Genomic DNA, 20,186 nt, shown 5'->3' with positions numbered 1-20,186 from the left:
CGATTGAGGTGTTTTCAAAAATTATGAAAGATTTGAACACGGATTGTAATTGTCGAGATACAAATGAGGTTTAAGATGAAATCAAGTGGCAAACTTGAAGAATTGTTTAGTTTCATATGTTATAATCAACATTTTAATTCATTTTAATTGTCCAAAGTTAGCAGTCCAATAGTCCGATTGTCCAATGGTCCAATAATTTCATATATAAATTAAATATATAATATTCGAATTAATTAATACGTATCGTGACCCGTGTACCGGTCTCAGTATTGATCACAACTCAAACCATATATATATTTTGGAATCAACTCCAACCCTGTATAGCCAACTCCCACATTCACATATAGAGTGTCTACGGTTGTTCCGAAATATATATATAGATGGGTCGATATGATAGGTCGAAACCTTGTATACGTGTCCCGTTATTTAAAGTGCGTAAAATAAATAAATATATATCATGACCCACGTACAACGTATTGTCTCAGAATTAATCCGACGTATTGTGTACATGTGTCCCGATTTAAAATGCGTAAAAGTAAATAACAGAATTTAAATTGCGATAATTAAATTGCGATAAAATGTAATACGGAATTAACAGTTAGCTGGGAACAGTTAGCTAGGAACAGTTACCGTGGAATCTTAATAGAATTCATCATAGTTAATTTGTGTGTTTCTAACACTTTTTATTTTGTCCAATGTTTTTCTTCGTTATGCCACTTGTTGGATTCTGATAAGTCAAAATCCTAATATGTAATTTGAATGGAAATGATTGTTCTGTGGTGAATGGATACGTATATCGGTGGTTTTAAGTAGGATAGTAAATGATCGTTGAATCAGATTCGAAGAATGTACAGTGTAACTTATTATTGTGAAATCTAAATATTCCTCGGGTACTACCTACCCGTTAAAATATTTTCATCATTAATAGTTTGTACGAAAGAATTTTTAATTACAATCTTTATGTAAATATACTTACATATATATTTTCTTCGGATGTAATCATGGATCTAATGAGTCAATAAGATATTAAACTCATTTGATTTATCGTTAATGCTAGATTACATAATCTCTAAAACTTTAGAAATTACATAATCGCCATGTCGAGCGAAGATAAATGAGGTAGAACAATACGTATAGCAGAGATAATCGATGTAGAACGATATATAGAACGAAGATCATACAGATGGTGATATTGAGGCGTGTGATGTTGATATCCGAGGTACAGATTGTGGGGTTGAGGTTTACGACGCGGTTGGGGTTGGGTGATAAGGGTACTGTTGGCGTTGATGATGGTGATACAGATTATACTGCTGGTGCTGCTGCTAGTGTTTGTAACCTTCGTACCATATTCTCCAAAGCCATCACGCGAGCGCGAAGTTCGTTAACTTCTGCTGGTACACCGGGAAGATTGACAGTTGGAGCGAGTGGATGAATAAGATTCGTGATATGAGATATTATATAATCGTGACGAGATATTCTAGAAATGAGCGAGAAAATGGTGTTTCGAATAGGTTCGCCGGTAAGCGCTTCAGGTTGATCGCCAAGAGGGCAATTTGGTGGATGGAATGGATCACCTTCTTCTTGTCTCCAGTAATCTAGTATGTTACGAACCCATCCCCAATTCATCCAGAATAGATGATGGGAAATTGGTTGATCCATTCCGGTGACGCTGCCTTCAAAGCTCGAATGAAAATCCATATCGACGTAGCTGTCGGAGTTTGAGGAATTCGAACTGGATGCAGAATCCATCTTGTATAGTCGGGGAAATGAATTTTTGGTATGGAATAGATTATAGGAGTTAGATTTGGTACTCTTCAATACATAATTTACATATGTATATATAATACCAAAATCCCGTAAATTACGGAGAATCTTTGAAAAGATATCAGACAAAGGTAACAATTACAGATACGCTAAGATATGAATTTTGTCTTTACACTATCGATGCACTAAATGTAGTAAGATGTGTCTAGACTTAAGAATAATAAGTAGGCAATTTCCTAAGGATGATAAGCAGATGGTTTCCGACTAGATATGATAAGCAAAACTTTTGACGTGCAGACACGGTCGAAGTCCAGACTCACTAATGTATCCTAACAACTACCAGTTAGACACACTAATGGGAGACCTGGTTCGCTAAGACCACCGCTCTGATACCAACTGAAAGGACCGGTCCTAATCCTCCAGGACGAAGTCTTCAACAGTTGGTCCCATTACGATGGTTGACTCCAAGTAATGTCTTTAACATGAGCTAATGCACAGCGGAAGACTTAATTCGTACCTGAGAATAACGTGCTTTAAAATGTCAACATAAAGTTGGTGAGATATATAGGTTTGATGCTAGCAGCGTTATAACTATGGACCACAAGATTTCATATATTTAAACATAGTACACTCGCAAGTGTATGAAAGACATTCTAAGTTTGTTGAGCACCTGGTAACCAAACTTTACAAGTATAAAAACAGCACATATTCCCTTTATATATAATCGCACTACACCGTACTAAGTGTAGCCACCTAAACGAAGTACTGTGCAACCGTTGAAAACTGGTCGTCCAGCCCGGTTGGGGATGTCAGCCCGATAGATCTATCAACAGGATTCGCGTTTACACTGGCCCATGTAATTAATAGTTACCAAGTTATAGGGAGATATCCAGTGGTACAACTCAACGTAGAACGTAATTTTTGTCACTTGTGTCCATAACGTAAATCATTTATAAAAGTAGAGCATGTATTCTCAGCCCAAAAATATTTAGAGTTTAAAAGGGGACTATATACTCACCTAATGTATTTTGTAGTAAAAATACATATAACACCATTAATCACATATAAGGTTGGCCTCAGATTCACGAACCTAATTAATTATAAATATTTATATATTGATTAATATCTGTCTAACAATTATAGTTAATTTTTAGTGTACCACAATTCTAATGCTCGAGACTAATATGCAATGGTTAACAAAAATGATTTTGACTCCAAATGATTTCCAAAATTTACACATAATTAAATATCGTCATTTTATATTTTTAATTATTTTTACAAAATTTATTAAGGTAAATAATAATATAATTCATTTATTAATAAATAAAACTTTATATAAAAATGTATATTAAGATGATAAGTTAATACTTTATAATATTTTAAAAAATTTATACATGATTAAATATAATTAAATATCGTCGTTTTATATTTTAAAATATTTTTATAAAACTTATTAAAGTAATTAATACTATAATTCATTAATAATACTTTATATATAAAATTATACTAAAATGATATTTTATAATATTTTCATTTTTAAATCATAGTTTTAATGTTAATGATGATAAAAATAATAAATTGATAATTTTAATAATAATGATCAAAATAATAATTTAATGATCAAAATAATATTTTGATAGTTTTAATCTAAATAATATTTTTAATTATGACAAAATAATATCTTGATAGTTTTTGATAAAAAAAATTAATCATTAATAATAATAACCATAATAATAATAATAATAATAATAATAATAATAATAATAATAATAATAATAATAATAATAATAGTAATAATCAAATAATTTTAACGATGATTTTAATGTCGTCTTAATAAAAATAATCATTTTTATTAATTAATACAAAAATTCAATTGATTATAACTTCAAATTCGTCCGTCGAATCCATTCGACATCTAAATGAAAAGTTTATAGTTTTTCGTCACCTTTCCAAAAACATGCATATCATATATCTTATCTTGACCGCAGGAGTAACTAATTCAGATTCTATCCTAAAAAGATATTTTGACAAAAATAAATATAAAAGCATGCATAATCCTAATTTCTCGAGCACTAGTTAGGGACACAATGATAATAAATAAAAGTCAAGTTTTGAGTGCTCACGTATCAATATTGTGATTTAATATTGTAGAAAAGATATATAAACGCCACGGAGATGATAAACACTAGTTTGACTCACGAGCAAAACCCCCGAATATTACCCATAACCTCCATAGATACGACCCATAATCTCCTTAATTCTATCCCACACATGAAACCATTTTTGGAACATTTGGGCAGAACCCCGTCATAGAATTTTATGTATTCTTAATATTAATGACTACCCAAATTCTAAGATTAATAATAATATTAATCTTTATCTTAATAATAATAATAATAATAATAATAATTTTATTATTATTAATTTTAATTTTAATATTAATAATAATAATTAAGTATTACGGAGTATTAAGATTTGTGTGATAAGTGTGTGTGCGTGTTTGATGAATGAAATGAAAATCAGAAAACTGGTCGAGCATTTAAAGGCCCACTCTGACAGCTCGCCTCCGCGACTTGCGGGGTTTCGGGCTCAACTATGCCGTGACTCGCGGACCCAACATCTCCAGCTCATAATTTGGCATTTAATTGCCGACATGGGTTTTAAATATATATTTATTTATTTTATTTAAATAATTAATTAAATATTATATTATATTTATGTTAATGGTAAAAATATAATTTTTACAAAAATTACTTTTACCTTGTTACTCAACTAAAGTCCTGGTTCCGGTTTACCAAATAAGTTTCGTACGCTGAGAAAACTAACCCTTTAAGTTTAGTGACTCGTACCTTTGTCAAAATAATGGATTTTAAATTATAAAAACAATCTTACTAAAAATGTAACTTAACCTTTTGAGCATTGTGGTCATTTACTTTTATAAATCAAAGTCTCTTTATTTTTCAAAGTGTATTTAAAATCCAAAACGTTTTATATTTAATTAAATAATATGTTTAATCATTTTGTAAAATAAATATATATATATAATGAATACTTTTTACTTAAATATTTATCCTTATTAAAATCACGGACCGTTAACGTTTAAAATTTGTCAAAAGGTTTCTAGAAAATTGTAACTTTTAAGATAACGTCAAAACCCCTAATCTTATTGAAACGACTCGTTAATAATCTGACAAAAACAGTTTCAGATATCCTATTATCTTTTACTCTCGCCAATATATATAATAATCTCATATCGAAACCTAATATTACATACCTAATACTTTGTTATTGTTATTAGTTACTAAACATATATCGTATATACACATAATGTTCGTGAATCGTCAGGCTTGGTCAAAGGGTAACTAGTTATCCGAGTAAAGATTTCAAACTTTCTAGACTCAACATTAAGGTTTTTGCTTATCGTGTCGGATACATATAGAGATTAGGGTTTAAATTTGGTGGGAAATTTCCGGGTCTTTACACATATTTGTCTCGTTTCGAAATCCTTAAGTTAGTAGTCTTGTTTATATGTATATAACTCATTGTTAATATACTTATGGAGATACTTACTTATCATAATCTCATGTTAACCATATGTATATCCATATATATATATATATATATATATCGTCATGTCATTTTTACAAGTTTTAACGTTCGTGAATCGCCGGTCAACTTGGGTGGTCAATTGTCTATATGAAACATATTTCAATTAATCAAGTCTTAACAAGTTTGATTGCTTAACATGTTGAAACATTTAATCATGTAAATATCAATCTCAATTAATATATATAAACATGGAAAAGTTCGGGTCACTACACTGTATTCCTCCTAGTTATGAAGATTACATTGAAAATAATAAAAAATGTAGCTCAACTAAGAATACAACTTCTGATGATACTGCTGAAGGTGCTCTAGATCATGAAGAAGATAGGAAAACTGGTTTAGGAGATAACTCTAAGACAAGTAGGGTTAGAACACCAAAAGGTCCTGTTAGAATTTTAAGAAATCCTAGATTTCCTGACAGACCTGTTCCTCCTGTTACCCTAAGCCAGTTGCAAAAGATAAACCAAATGATTCTCCTGTATTCGTAAGAAAACAAGACCCTTCATCTTCAAACTCTAATAAGGTGTAAGAATTTAGAGGACATAGGGAGTTTTGTCAATGTTTTAATTGTGCTGTCTTTGAACACATTGCTGCTTATTGTCCTTGAAGAGTTCCTTCCACTAAACATAAGATTGACTTGTCACATGATAATTTTAGATCATCTTATGTTCATAGAGCACCGTAAGTAATGAATGTCATGATAAGAGGTTTAAGACAAATGTTGTTTATGGAGATCCTAAGAGAAAGAATTTAAATAGATCTGTTTCACCTGTGAATGGTAAAATTCTAAAGAGAAGTTTTGAGGAAAATGTGACAGGGTTTCGAAATCAAGAAAAACCTTTTGAACCAAAGGCCCGATCAACTTCACAAAAGCTAGTCGTCGAAAATACTTTTCTTGTAACAGACCACAAATGAGTCGCTTCGAAGATGAGCAAAATGTGAAAAACCAGAAGAGCGATATTGCTACTTCTAAACTGTCTAAGTTTATGGTTTCTAATGATTAGATTCCACTGGACTCAAACGGGAAATGGATGGAATTTCAAGCTAAGGGTGTTAATGGACAACCTACTGCTGTCCGGGCGTGGGTTCCCATTATCAATTAATTTTCGTAATGTGATATGCAGGGAACCAGGGTACCTGCAAACAACACCTGGATCGTGGATAGCGGCGCTTCGAGACATATGACTGGACAACTATCTCTTCTTTCGGATGTACACCCAATTAAGGGAGGTTATGTTGCATTTGCTGTAGATAAAGGTGGTCACATTTCAGCTCAAGGTTTATTGAAGAATGAGAAAGTAAGTTTCGACAAAGTGAACTATTGTCAAGAGCTTGCAAACAATTTGTTGTCGGTTTCACAAATCTGTGAAAAATCTTTCAAGGCTCCTAGACAAGCTGATTTATACATGCTAGATATGAATGTTGCTACTTCAACTCCTGAACATCATCAAGATTTTGTTTCTAAAGTGACTGAACAAGATTCTATTACATGGCACAAACGCATGGGTCATTTAATTTTTCAGAAAATGAATCACCTTGTCCACAACAATCTTGTAGAAGGTGTTGATCTTCGATCTTTTCAGATTCCAGGAACATGTGTTCTGTGAAAGAAGGGTAAGTAGAGTAAGAAAGCTCATAAGCTGGTGAAGTATAATCCAATCTCTGCTCCACTTGAATTGTTACATATGGATCTTTTCGGTCTAATTCGTTTTGAAAGCATTTATGGAAGTAAGTACTGTCTGGTTGTAACTGATGATTATTCAAGATTTTCTTGGGTAATGTTTTTGAAAGAGAAGTCCGATACTTTTTGAGAATTTAAAAGTGCTAATAAATCGATTAGAGACAGGTTTTAATCTAAAAGTAAGAAAGATTCATTGCAACAATGGCACATAATTCAAGAATCATTATCTTGCAGGTTTCTGTATTGAAAAAGGTATCAATATGCAGTTCAGTTCTGCATACACTCCTCAGATGAATGGTGTTGCTGAAAGAAAGAATAGGGTATTGATTGAGACAGCTAGAACAATGCTGGCAGATTCATCGTTACCTGTTAATTTTTGGAGTGAAGGTGTTGCAAATGCGTGTTACACTATGAATCGAGTTCTGACTGTTAAACGACTGGGTAAAACTTGCTATGAGTTATTGCATGGGAGAAAACCATCTTTGAAGCATTTAGAACCATTTGGTGCACCGTGTGAAATGTCCCGTTCTTATTGATTAAAAACGTTCCATACTAATTGATTTCGTTGCGAGGTTTTGACCTCTATATGAGACGTTTTTCAAAGACTACATTCATTTTAAAACAAACCATAAACTTTATTTCATCAATAAAGGTTTAAAAAGCTTTACGTAGATTATCAAATAATGATAATCTAAGATATCCTGTTTACACACGACTATTACATAATGGTTTACAATACAAATATGTTACAACAAAATAAGTTTCTTGAATGCAGGTTTTACACAATATCATACAAGCATGGACTCCAAATCTTGTCCTTATTTAAGTATGCGACAGCGGAAGCTCTTAATAATCACCTGAGAATAAACATGGTTAAAACGTCAACAAAAAAATGTTGGTGAGTTATAGGTTTAACCTATATATATCAAATCGTAACAATAGACCACAAGATTTCATATTTCAATATACATCCCATACATAGAGATAAAAATCATTCATATGGTGAACACCTGGTAATCGAGATTAACAAGATGCATATATAAGAATATCCCCATCATTCCAGGACACCCTTCGGATATGATATAAATTTCAAAGTACTAAAGCATCCGGTACTTTGGATGGGGTTTGTTAGGCCCAATAGATATATCTTTAGGATTCGCGTCAATTAGGGTGTCTGTTCCCTAATTCTTAGATTACCATACTTAATAAAAAGGGGCATATTCAATTTCGATAATTCAACCATAGAATATAGTTTCACGTACTTGTGTCTATTTTGTAAATCATTTATAAAACCTGCATGTATTCTCATCCCAAAAATATTAGATTTTAAAAGTGGGACTATAACTCACTTTCACAGATTTTTTACTTCGTCGGGAAGTAAGACTTGGCCACTGGTCGATTCACGAACCTATAACAAATATGTACATATATATTAAAGTATGTTTAAAATATATTTACAACACTTTTAATACATTTTGATGTTTTAAGTTTATTAAGTCAGCTGTCCTCGTTAGTAACCTACAACTAGTTGTCCACAGTTAGATGTACAGAAATAAATCGATATATATATTATCTTGAATCAATCCACGACCCAGTGTATACATATCTCAGTATTGATCACAACTCAAACTATATATATATTTTGGAATCAACCTCAACCCTGTATAGCTAACTCCAACATTCACATATAGAGTGTTTATGGTTGTTCCGAAATATATATAGATGTGTCGACATGATATGTCGAAACATTGTATACATGTCTATGGTATCTCAAGATTACATAATATACAATACAAGTTGATTAAGTTATGGTTGGAATAGATTTGTTACCAATTTTCACGTAGCTAAAATGAGTAGTTTTTACCAATTTTGTTTTGCTCGCCATTTCTTCATTTCTAATCCGTTTTGAGTGATTTAAGCGGCCACGGTCTCGTATTGAACTTGAATTTATGAAACTAAACATAAAAGGTATAGGTTTATAGTCAGAAATACAAGTTACAAGTCATTTTTGAAAGAGGTAGTCATTTCCGTCGAAAGAACGACATCTTGATGGCTGTTTTGAAAAACATACTTTCACTTTGAGTTTAACCATGATTTTTGGATATGGTTTCATGTTCATAAGAAAAATCATTTTCCCAGAAGTATAGCTTTTAAATCATAGTTTTTCATAGTTTTTAATTATCCAAACCAAAACAGCGCCCGGTTGTAACTACGACGGCGTAAATCCGGTTTTATGGTGTTTATCGTGTTTTCGGGTTTAAAATCATTAAGTTAGCATATCATATAGATATATATCATGTGTATAGTTGATTTTAAAAGTGTAGTTAGAAGGATTAACTTTATTTGCGAACAAGTTTAGAATTAACTAAACTATGTTCTAGTGATTACTAGTTTACCACTTCGAATATGATAGCTTTTTATGTATGAATTGAATGATGTTATGAACATAATTACTACCTTAAGTTCCTTGGATAAACCTACTGGAAAAGTGAAAAATGGATCTAGCTTCAACGGATCCTTGGATGGCTCGAAGTTCTTAAAGCAGAATCATGACACGAAAACAAGTTCAAGTAAGATCATCACTTGAAATAAGATTGTTATAGTTATAGAAATTGAACCAAAGTTTGAATATGATTATTATCTTGTATTAGAATGATAACATACTGTAAGAAACAAAGATTTCTTGAGGTTGGATGATCACCTTACAAGATTGGAAGTGGGCTAGCAAACTTGAAAGTATTCTTGATTTTATGTAACTGGAACTTGTAGAATTTATGAAGAACACTTAGAACTTGAGGTTAGAACTTGAGAGAGATCAATTAGATGAAGAAAATTGAAGAATGAAAGTTTTTGTAGGTGGTTTTGGTCGTTGGTGTATGGATTAGATATAAAGGATATGTAATTTTGTTTTCATGTAAATAAGTCATGAATGATTACTCATATTTTTGTAATTTTATGAGATATTTCATGCTAGTTGCCAAATGATGGTTCCCACATGTGTTAGGTGACTCACATGGTCTGCTAAGACCTGATCATTGGAGTGTATATTCCAATAGTACATACATCTAAAAGCTGTGTATTGTACGAGTACGAATACGGGTGCATACGAGTAGAATTGTTGATGAAACTGAACGAGGATGTAATTGTAAGCATTTTTGTTAAGTAGAAGTATTTTGATAAGTGTCTTGAAGTCTTTTAAAAGTGTATGAATACATATTAAAACACTACATGTATATACATTTTAACTGAGTCGTTAAGTCATCGTTAGTTGTTACATGTAAGTGTGGTTTGAGACCTTTAGGTTAACGATCTTGTTAAATGTTGTTAACCCAAAGTTTATAATATCAAATGAGATTTTAAATTATTATATTATCATGATATTATGATATATTAATATATCTTAATATGATATATACATTTAAATGTCGTTACAACGATAATCGTTACATATATGTCTCGTTTCGAAATCCTTAAGTTAGTAGTCTTGTTTTTACTTATGTAGTTCATTGTTAATACACTTAATGATATATTTAATTATCATATTATCATGTTATATATAATATAACAATGTATTAATATGCTTCATATATATTTAGTAAGACGTGGTTATAACGATAGTCGTTATATGTATCGTTTCGAGTTTCATACGTCAGTAGTCTCCTTTTTAAGTATATAACTTATTGTTACTATTTTTAATGAGATACTTGATGATCATTATATCATGTTAAACATATATATTTATTCATTTATGTATCATCATGTCATATACAACTTATAGCGTTCGTGAATCATTGGTCAAACTGGGTAATCAGACGTTTACAAAATTTCCGTTTCAATTAACCAAGTCTTAACAAGTTTGATTGCTTAACATGTTGGAAACATTTAATCATGTAAATATAGTTTTCATTAAACATATAATCATAGAATGGTTCGGAAAAGTTCGGGTCACTACAGTACCTACCCGTTAAATAAATTTCGTCCCGAAATTTTAAGCGATTGGAGGTGTTGGCTCATCTTCTGGAAATAAGTGCAGGTACTTCTTCTTCATCTGATCTTCTCATTCCCAGGTGAACTCGGGTCCTCTACGAGCATTCCATCGAACCTTAACAATCGGTATCTTGTTTTGTTTAAGTCTCTTAACCTCACGATCCATTATTTTAACGGGTTCTTCAATGAATTGAAGATTTTCATTGATTTGGATTTCGTCCAATGGAATAGTGAGATCTTCTTTAGCAAAACATTTCTTCAAATTCGAGACGTGGAAAGTGTTATGTACATCCATGAGTTGTTGAGGTAACTCAAGTCGGTAAGCTACTGGTCCGACACGATCAATAATCTTGAATGGTCCAATATACCTTGGATTTAATTTCCCTCGTTTACCAAATCGAACAACACCTTTCCAAGGTGCAACCTTAAGCATGACCATCTCTCCAATTTCAAATTCTATATCTTTTCTTTTAATGTCGGCGTAGCTCTTTTGTCGACTTTGGGCGGTTTTCAACCGTTGTTGAATTTGGATGATCTTCTCAGTAGTTTCTTGTATTATCTCCGGACCAGTAATCTGTCTATCCCCCACTTCACTCCAACAAATTGGAGACCTGCACTTTCTACCATAAAGTGCTTCAAACGGAGCCATCTCAATGCTTGAATGGTAGCTATGTTGTAGGAAAATTCTGCTAACGGTAGATGTCGATCCCAAATATTTTCGAAATTAATAACACATGCTCGTAGCATGTCTTCAAGCGTTTGTATCATACTTTCACTCTGCCCATCAGTTTATGGATGATAGCCAGTACTCATGTCTAGACGAGTTCCTAATGCTTGCTGTAATGTTTGCCAGAATCTTGAAATAAATCTGCCATCCCTATCAGAGATAATAGAGATTGGTATTCCATGTCTGGAGACGACTTTCTTCAAATACAGTCGTGCTAATTTCTCCATCTTGTCATCTTCTCTTATTAGCAGGAAGTGTGCTGATTTGGTGAGACGATCAACTATTACCCAAATAGTATCAAAACCACCTACAGTCCTTGGCAATTTAGTGATGAAATCCATGGTAATGTTTTCCCATTTCCATTCCGGGATTTCGGGTTGTTAAAGTAGACCTGATGGTTTCTGATGCTCCGCTTTGACCTTAGAACACGTCAAACATTCCCCTACGTATTTAGCAACATCGGCTTTCATACCTGGCCACCAAAAATATTTCTTGAGATCCTTGTACATCTTCCCCGTTCCAGGATGTATTGAGTATCTGGTTTTATGAGCTTCTCTTAGTACCATTTCTCTCATATCTCCAAATTTTGGTACCCAAATCCTTTCAGCCCTATACGGGTTCCGTCTTCCCGAATATTAAAATGCTTCTCCGATCCCTTGGGTATTTCATCCTTTAAATTTCCCTCTTTTAAAACTCCTTGTTGCGCCTCCTTTATTTGAGTAGTAAGGTTATTGTGAATCATTATATTCATAGATTTTACTCGAATGGGTTCTCTGTCCTTCCTGCTCAAGGCGTCGGCTACCACATTTGCCTTCCCCGGGTGGTAACGAATCTCAAAGTCGTAATCATTCAACAATTCAATCCACCTACGCTGCCTCATATTCAGTTGTTTCTGATTAAATATGTGTTAAAGACTTTTGTGGTCGGTATATATAATACTTTTGACCCCATATAAGTAGTGCCTCTAAGTCTTTAATGTAAAAACAACCACGCCTAATTCCAAATCATGCGTCGTATAATTTTGTTCGTGAATCTTCAATTGTCTAGACGCAAAAGCAATCACCTTCGTTCATTGCATTAATACACAACCGAGACCTTGCTTTGATGCATCACAATAAATCACAAAATCATCATTCCCTTCAGGCAATGACAATATAGGTGCCGTAGTTAGCTTTTTCTTCAATAACTGAAACGCTTTCTCTTGTTCATCCTTCCATTCAAATTTCTTCCCTTTATGCGTTAATGCGGTCAAGGGTTTTGCTATTCTGGAAAAGTCTTGGATGAACCTTCTGTAGTAACCAGCTAGTCCTAAAAACTGGCGTATGTGTTTCGTAGTTTTCGGGGTTTCCCACTTTTCAACAGTTTCTATCTTTGCCGGATCCACCTTAATACCTTCTTTGTTCACTATGTGACCGAGGAATTGAACTTCTTCCAACCAAAATGCACACTTTGAAAACTTAGCATACAATTCTTCCTTCCTCAATACTTCTAACACCTTTCTCAAATGTTCACCGTGTTCTTGGTCATTCATTAAGTAAATAAGTATGTCATCAATGAAAACAATGACAAACTTGTCAAGGTATGGTCCACACACTCGGTTCATATGGTCCATGAACACAGCTGGTGCATTAGTTAAACCAAACGACATGACCATAAACTCGTAATGACCGTAATGTGTTCTGAAAGCAGTCTTTGGAATATCATCTTCTTTCACCCGCATTTGATGATACCCGGAACGTAAGTCAATCTTTGAATAAACAGATGAGCCTTGTAGTTGATCAAATAAGTCGTCGATTCTCGGTAGTGGGTAGCGGTTCTTGATGGTAAGTTTGTTCAACTCTCGGTAGTCGATACACAACCTGAATGTACCATCTTTCTTCTTGACAAACAAAACAGGAGCTCCCCACGGTGATGTGCTTGGTCGAATGAAACCACGCTCTAAAAGTTCTTGTAATTGGCTTTGCAGTTCTTTCATCTTGCTGAGTGTGAGTTTATAAGGAGCACGATCTATTGCTGCAGCTCCTGGTACAAGATCTATTTGAAATTCAACGGATCGATCTGGGGGTAATCCCGGTAATTCTTTCGGAAATACATCGGGAAATTCTTTTGTGACGGGAACATCATTGATGCTCTTTTCTTCAGTTTATACTTTCTCGACGTGTGCTAGAACAGCATAGCAACCTTTTCTTATTAGTTTTTGTGCCTTCAAATTACTAATAAGATGTAGCTTCGTGTTACCCTTTTCTCCGTACACCATTAAGGGTTTTTCTTTTTCTCATATAATGCGAATTGCATTATTGTAACAAATGATCTCTGCTTTAACTTCTTTCAACCAGTCCATACCGATTATCACATCAAAACTCCCTAACTCTACTGGTATCAAGTCAATCTTAAATGTTTCGCTAACCAGTTTAATTTCTCGATTCTGAGATATATTATCTGCTGAAATTAATTTACCATATGCTAATTCGAGTAAAAATTTACTATCCAAAGGCGTCAATGGATAACTTAATTTAGCACAAAAATCTCTACTCATATAGCTTCTATCCGCACCCGAATCAAATAAAACGTAAGCAGATTTATTATCAATAAGAAACATACCCGTAACAAGCTCAGGGTCTTCCTGTGCCTCTGCCGCATTAATATTGAAAACTCTTCCGCGGCCTTGTCCATTCTTGTTCTCCTGGTTCGGGCAATTTCTAATAATGTGGCCCGGTTTTCCACATTTATAACAAACTACATTGGCATAACTTGCTCCGACACTACTTGCTCTGCCATTACTCGTTCCGACACCATTTGTTCCTTTCGTTCTGTTAACCCCTGGTCCGTAGACCTCACACTTCGCCGCGCTATGACCATTTCTTTTACACTTGTTGCAAAATTTGGTGCAGAACCCCGAGTGATACTTTTCACACCTTTGGCATAGCTGCTTCTGATTATTGTTGTTGTTGCGGTTATTATTGTTATTGGGATGATTGTTGTAGTTGTTGTTGTTGTTGTTGTTGTTGTTGTTGTTGGGCCGTTTGTTGTAGTTGCGATTGATGTTGCGATTGTTGGGATAGTTGTTGCGATTATTGTTGTAATTGTTGTTGTTGTTGTATTGGTGATTCTTATCACCGTTTTCCTCCCACTTTCTTTTGACTTGTTTCACATTGGCCTCTTAAGCAGTCTATTCTTTAATTCTTTCTTCAATCTGGTTCACTAGTTTATGAGCCATTCTACATGCCTATTGTATGGAGGCGGGCTCGTGTGAACTTATATCTTCTTGGATTCTTTCCGGTAATCCTTTCACAAACGCGACGATCTTCTCTTCCTCATCTTCGAACGCTCCCGGACACAATAGGCATAATTCTGTGAATAGTCTTTCGTACGTGGTAATATCAAATCCTTGGGTTCGTAACCCTCTAAGTTCTGTCTTGAGCTTATTGACCTCGGTTCTAGGACGGTACTTCTCGTTCATCAAGTGCTTGAATGCTGACCACGGTAGTGCGTAAGCATCATCTTGTCCCACTTTCTCTAGATAGGTACTCCACCATGTTAACGCAGAACCTGTGAAGGTATGCGTAGCGTACTTCACTTTGTCCTCTTCAGTTCACTTAGTTATGGCAAACACCGATTCGACCTTCTCGGTCCACCGTTTCAATCCGATCGGTCCTTCGGTTCCATCAAATTCCAAAGGTTTGCAGGCAGTGAATTCTTTGTAGGTGCATCCTACACGATTTCCTGTACTGCTAGATCTAAGGTTATTGTTGGTATGTAGCGCAGCCTGTACTGCGGCTATGTTTGAAGCAAGAAAGGCACGAAATTCCTTTTCGCTCATATTCAAGGTGTGTTGAGTAGTCGGTGCCATTTCCTTCAAAATAGTCAAATGAAACGAGTTAATCATATAGAATATTGAGAGTAGTCAATAGTATTTCGTAGCATAATATGAACTCATTTATAAAAGCTTTTTCTTCATATTAGCGTTTTATAAGTTTAAATTCGGGTAGTACCTACCCGTTAAGTTCATACTTAGTAGCTAATATACAATTCAACTACTACAATTCTATATGAAAAACTGATTATAATAATATTTCGCGTTTAAACTTTTACAAACTTACAATACCGCTTATTTTACATATAGCATGAAATATAGCACACAATAAATTTGATACAAGATGGTTGTGAAAATAATTCTAGCTAGTACACAAGTCGTTCAGCAAAGGCAATAAAGACACGTAATTCATACGTCCAGAAACAAGTCATGCATTCTGGTTTTACTAGGACTACTTCCCATCCTAGGTCTTGTGGAACATAACCGTTATAGCCGTTGATAAGACAGCGTGTTGTAACGTCGTTAAAGGGACGAGGGTTACGTAATGTCCAACAGTCCCGTAACAATCTAAAAACCTTGTTTCTCACCCCAACTACTGAGTCCGTCACTTGTGGGAACGTTTTGTTTAATAGTTGTAGCCCGATGTGCTTGTTCTCACTTTGGTGAGAAGCGAACATTACTAACCCGTAAGCATAACATGCTTATTTATGTTGCCTGTTAGCCACTTTTTCTAAATCACAAAGTCCTATATTCGGATATATTGAGTCAAAATAATTTCTTAACCAGTTGGGTAAAATAGCATTTGGGTTCCCCGCAATATATGCGTCAAAGTAAACACATCGTAATTTATGGATTTCCCAATGTGATATCCCCCATCTTTCGAACAAAAGCCTTTTATAAACCAAGGCATTCTTGGAACGTTCTTCGAATGTCTTACAAACTGATCTCGCCTTAAATAGTTGTGTCGAGGAATTCTGACCGACTCTAGACAAGATTTCATCAATCATGTCTCCGGGTAGGTCTCTTAAAATATTGAGTTGTCTATCCATTTTGTGTTTTTATACTGTAAAATAGACAAGTGTTAGATTCATAAAAAAAAATACTTATTAATACAATCAATTTTTACATATATCATAAAGCATAAGCACACTATATTACATATATTACACCACACGAATACAACTATCTTATTCCGACTCGCTCATTTCTTCTTCTTCGGTTTTGGTTCGTTTTGCTAAGTTTCTAGGGATATATGATGTTCCCCTAATACGAGCCGTCATTTTCCACATTGGTTTAGAAAAACCTGGTGGTTTAGAGGTTCCCAGGTTATTGTCACAACTTAAGAAATACGGGGGTTGACGATCGGGTTTGGAATCAAATTTCTCTATTTTTATGCCCTTTCCCTTATTGTTCTCTTTTGCCTTATTAAATTGTGTTGGGGTAATTTCTATAACATCATCGGAATCCTTGTCGGGATCCGATTCATCGAAGAATTGGTAATTCTCCCAATACTTTGCTTCCTTGGCGGAAACACCATTGACCATAATTAACTTTGGTCGGTTGGTTGAGGATTTTCTTCTACTTAACCGTTTTATTATTTCCCCCACTGGTTCTATTTCTTCTTCCGGTTTCGATTCTTCTTACAGTTCCGATTCTTCTTACGGTTCCGACTCTTCTTCTGGTTCCTCTTCGGGAACTTGTGAATCAGTCCACGAATCATTCCAATTTACATTTGACTCTTCATTATTATTAGGTGAGTCAATGGGACTTGTTCTAGAGGTAGACATCTATCACATAATATCAAACACGTTAACAGATTAATATATCACATAATATTCGCATGTTAAAAATATATTGTTTCCAACAAAATTTGTTAAGCAATCATTTTTCAAGTAAACACAGTCGAAGTCCAGACTCGCTAATGCATCCTAACAAACTCGATAAGACATACTAATGCAAAATTCTGGTTCTCTAAGACCAACGCTCGAATACCAACTGAAATGTCCCGTTCTTATTGATTAAAAACGTTCCATATTAATTGATTTCGTTGCGAGGTTTTGACCTCTATATGAGACGTTTTTCAAAGACTGCATTCATTTTAAAACAAACCATAAGCTTTATTTCATCAATAAAGGTTTAAAAAGCTTTACGTAGATTATCAAATAATGATAATCTAAAATATCCTGTTTACACACTACTATTACATAATGGTTTACAATACAAATATGTTACAACAAAATAAGTTTCTTGAATGCAGTTTTTACACAATATCATACAAGCATGGACTCCAAATCTTGTTCTTATTTAAGTATGCGACAGCGGAAGCTCTTAATAATCACCTGAGAATAAACATGCTTAAAACGTCAACAAAAAAATGTTGGTGAGTTATAGGTTTAACCTATATATATCAAATCATAACAATAGACCACAAGATTTCATATTTTAATATACATCCCATACATAGAGATAAAAATCATTCATATGGTGAACACCTGGTAACCGACATTAATAACATGCATATATAAGAATATCCCCATCATTCCGGGACACCTTTCGGATATGATATAAATTTCGAAGTACTAAAGCATCCGGTACTTTGGATGGGGTTTGTTAGGCCCAATAGATCTATCTTTTGGATTCGCATCAATTAGGGTGTCTGTTCCCTAATTCTTAGATTAGCAGACTTAATAAAAAGGGGCATATTCAATTTCGATAATTCAACCATAGAATGTAGTTTCACGTACTTGTGTCTATTTTGTAAATCATTTATAAATCCTGCATGTATTCTCATCCCAAAAATATTAGATTTTAAAAGTGGGACTATAACTCACTTTCACAGATTTTTTACTTCGTCGGGAAGTAAGACTTGGCCACTGGTCGATTCACGAACCTATAACAAATATGTACATATATATCAAAGTATGTTCAAAATATATTTACAACATTTTTAATACATTTTGATGTTTTAAGTTTATTAAGTCAGCTGTCCTCGTTAGTAACCTACAACTAGTTGTCCATAGTTAGATGTACAGAAATAAATCGATATATATTATCTTGAATCAATCCACGACCCAGTGTATACATATCTCAGTATTGATCACAACTCAAACTATATATATATTTTGATATCAACCTCAACCCTGTATAGCTAACTCCAACATTCACATATAGGGTGTCTATGGTTGTTCCGAAATATATATAGATGTGTTGACATGATAGGTCGAAACATTGTATACGTTTCTATGGTATCTCAAGATTACATAATATACAATACAAGTTGATTAAGTTATGGTTGGAATAGATTTGTTACCAATTTTCAGGTAGCTAAAATCAGTAGTTTTTACCAATTTTGTTTTGCTCGCCATTTCTTCGTTTCTAATCCGTTTTGAGTGATTTAAGCGGCCACGGTTTCGTATTGAACTTGACTTTATGAAACCAAAATAGAAAAGGTATAGGTTTTTAGTCATAAATACAAGTTACAAGTTGTTTTTGAAAGAGGTAGTCATTTCCGTCGAAAGAACGACATCTTGATGACTGTTTTGAAAAAAATACTTTCACTTTGAGTTTAACCATGATTTTTGGATATGGTTTCATGTTCATAAGAAAAATCATTTTACCAGAAGTATAGCTTTTAAATCAAAGTTTTTCATAGTTTTTAATTATCCAAACCAAAACAGCCCCCGGTTGTAACTACGACGGCGTAAATCCGGTTTTATGGTGTTTATCGTGTTTCCGGGTTTTAAATCATTAAGTTAGCATATCATATAGATATAGATCATGTGTATAGTTGATTTTAAAAGTGTAGTTAGAAGGATTAACTTTATTTGCGAACAAGTTTAGAATTAACTAAACTATGTTCTAGTGATTACTAGTTTACCACTTCGAATATGATAGCTTTTTATGTATGAATCGAATGATGTTATGAACATCATTACTAACTTAAGTTCCTTGGATAAACCTACTGGAAAAGAGAAAAATGGATCTAGCTTCAACGGATTCTTGGATGGCTCGAAGTTCTTGAAGCAGAATCATGACACGAAAACAAGTTCAAGTAAGATCATCACTTGAAATAAGATTGTTATAGTTATAGAAATTTAACCAAAGTTTGAATATGATTATTACCTTGTATTAGAATGATAACCTACTGTAATAAACAAAGATTTCTTGAGATTGAATAATCACCTTACAAGATTGGAAGTGAGCTAGCAAACTTGAAAGTATTCTTGATTTTATGTAACTGGAACTTGTAGAATTTATGAAGAACACTTAGAACTTGAAGTTATAACTTGAGAGAGATCAATTAGATGAAGAAAATTGAAGAATGAAAGTGTTTGTAGGTCTTTTTAGTCGTTGGTGTATGGATTAGATATAAAGGATATGTAATTTTGTTTTCATGTAAATAAGTCATGAATGATTACTCATATTTTTGTAATTTTATGAGATATTTCATGCTAGTTGCCAAATGATGGTTCCTACATGTGTTAGGTGACTCACATGGGCTACTAAGAGCTGATCATTGGAGTGTATATACCAATAGTACATACATCTAAAAGCTGTGTATTGTACGAGTACTAATACGGGTGCATACGAGTAGAATTGTTGATGAA

Source organism: Rutidosis leptorrhynchoides, chromosome 2 (assembly GCF_046630445.1).
Source record: "Rutidosis leptorrhynchoides isolate AG116_Rl617_1_P2 chromosome 2, CSIRO_AGI_Rlap_v1, whole genome shotgun sequence".
NCBI lineage: Eukaryota > Viridiplantae > Streptophyta > Magnoliopsida > Asterales > Asteraceae > Rutidosis > Rutidosis leptorrhynchoides.
Note: the sequence above shows the minus strand (reverse complement) of the source record.